We start from the raw sequence: 2,649 nt of genomic DNA on the forward strand, positions 1-2,649 counted from the left end.
ATAAATATTATTTAATAATTATTTAATATTTATTTAATTATTAAATCCTATTTATTTAAATAAATATGAAGTATTAAATATCACTTCCAGATAGTGTTTCCTGATCCCACGAATTGGTGTGGTCAGCAGCAACTTGTACTTCCTTGTCAAACTTTTTGAAATTGCATATTTAATTGCCTTTTTCCCTCAAACCGTAAGTTACACAAAGGCAGGGACAGTGTCTGTCTTGTTTTCCCAGCTCCTAGAATAGTGGTTGGTGTATAGGAGGTGTGCAATAAATATCTGCTAAATAAATGATTCACAAACCAATTTGCCTTCTGTGCCGTTGCCTCATCCTACATTTACGTATGCCACGTTTTGTTTGAGACTACCAGCATGTAACATACACAATATCCCTCCACTTGATTATAGCATCCACAAAAGTTAATGTCCACTTACTCATAACCCCCAGCCTAAACCCACAGACACTTTCACAGATAGTTCGGTTTCAGTTACCCTTTGTTGTGTAACAAATCACCTCAAAACTTAGTGGCAGAAAATAAAAAAGACTAATGGCAATTCTGTGGGTTAGCAATCTGGTGTTTTCATGGCCTCACCTGGGATCACTCCTGCAGTGAGAATCATCTGACAGCTTGACTGGTATGATGGTTAATTTTATGTTCAATTTGGCTGGGCCATGGTGCCCAGATACATGGTCAAACATTCTACTGTTTCTGTTAGGGTATGTTGCAATGAGATTAACAAATCAGTGGACTTTGAATAACGCAGATTGCCCTCCGTAATGTGAGTAGGCCGTATCCAATCTACTGAAGGCCTGAATAGAACAAAAGACTGACCTTCCGTGAGCAAGAAGGGATTTTGACAGTAGATGGCTCTCGGCCTTGAACTGTAGCATCACCTTTTCCCTGGTCTCCAGCCTGCCAACCCACCCTGCAGATTTTGGACTTGAAAGCTCTATAATCAAATGAGCCAAGTCCTTAAAATAAATATCTTTATAAACACACACATGCACACACACATCCTATTGGTTCTGTTTCTCTGGAGAACCCTGAATACACTAGGGTTGGAGGGTTCAAGATGGCCTCACTCATGTGTCTGGCAGTTGGTGCTGGCTATTGGCTGAAAAGTCTTAGTTCTCCACATGGCTTCTCATCTTCTATGGTGGATGGAGCTTTTCCATTGCATGGTGGTCTTAGCATTCTAAGAAGCAAAGACCTAAAACGTAGACTCCAAAATGTACAAGATCACTCCATCATACTCTGTTGGTCGAAGCAAGTCATAAGACCATCCCAGGTTCAAGAGGTGGTCAAATAAACTCCAATTTTTTATGGGAAGAGTTACAATGTCACATTACAAAGGGGTGTGGACACAGGAAGCTGTGGTTCATAATAATTCCATACAATTATTATAATGATTTACATCCAGGGGCAGTGGCTCAGGCCTGTAATCCCAGCACTTTTCAAGGCCAAGGTGGGCAGATCACCTGAGGTCAGGAGTTTCACACCAGCCTGGCCAACATAGCGAAACCCTGTCTCTATTAAAAATGTATAAAAATTAGCCGGGTGTGGTGGCGGGCGCCTGTAATCCCAGCTACTCAGGAGACTGAGGCAGGAGAATTGCTTCAACCCAGGAGGTGGAAGTTGCAGTGAGTCGAGATTGCACCGCTGCACTCCAGCCTAGGTGACAAGAGTGAGACTGTCTCAAAAAAAAAAAAAAAATTACAACAAAGTCTTTGATTTTACCACTTAAATCTGGAAAACTATATTATTCAGAAAAGAAATAATGGAATTCCAAATAAAACAAGCCACTCAAAATTCATTTTCTCAAACATTCAACTAAAATATAATGGTTTTGCTTTCAAATTAATGGAGGGTGAGAACCTGATAGAACCTCAGTATAAGCACAAATCCTTAAAAGCTTTGATTGGTCCTATTTATTTCCTGTTATTTTCTTCAGATTTTACTCACCTATTACTTTATTTTAAACTGTCTCTCTAGTAGAATAGAAAATGTACAGAGTAATGATTCTCAATCATTTTTATTCGTCACAGTACTTCTGAGAAATCCGTAGTGGTTGCCTACAACAGCAGGAAGGCTGTAAGAGAAGACAGTGAATAGAAGGACAGTAAACATTAGCATCTCTGGTGCGAACAGAAGAAACTTCTCCAGTTACAATCGCCTCACATTCTGATGCTCCCCTCAGGGAGGGTACATGAACCCCACTCCCACCTCTCATGCTTACCCCTTTAAAAATCACTGTTGTAAAAATCCAAATTGTGTTTTATCAGCTTCTATGAGGGCATTCTGCACACACAAGGTCAAACTGAGTCAATAGTATTTGGGTTTCTGGGCAAAATGGAGTATAACTGTAGTTTAAAAGGATCATTTGCATTGTTTAAACAATCCTTGATAGTAACTTTTCAGAAAAAAAAATATTAGAGTATTATTTATCTGAAATTTATTATCCTGAGTGTTAAAATAGACTAAAATGAATACCTAGATCTGATAATCATTTGGCTAGACTGTGGTCCCTGGATTTTTAAAAAATGCAACAAAACCTCACAAAATCAGATTAATTAAGGGAGGGTTAGTTTCAGAGAGGCAAAAGTCAAAATTACTGAATTTTTTTTTTTTTTTTTTTTTTTTTTTT

This window comes from Rhinopithecus bieti, unplaced genomic scaffold, assembly GCF_001698545.2.
Source record: "Rhinopithecus bieti isolate Rb0 unplaced genomic scaffold, ASM169854v2 scaffold_74548, whole genome shotgun sequence".
Classification (NCBI taxonomy): domain Eukaryota; kingdom Metazoa; phylum Chordata; class Mammalia; order Primates; family Cercopithecidae; genus Rhinopithecus; species Rhinopithecus bieti.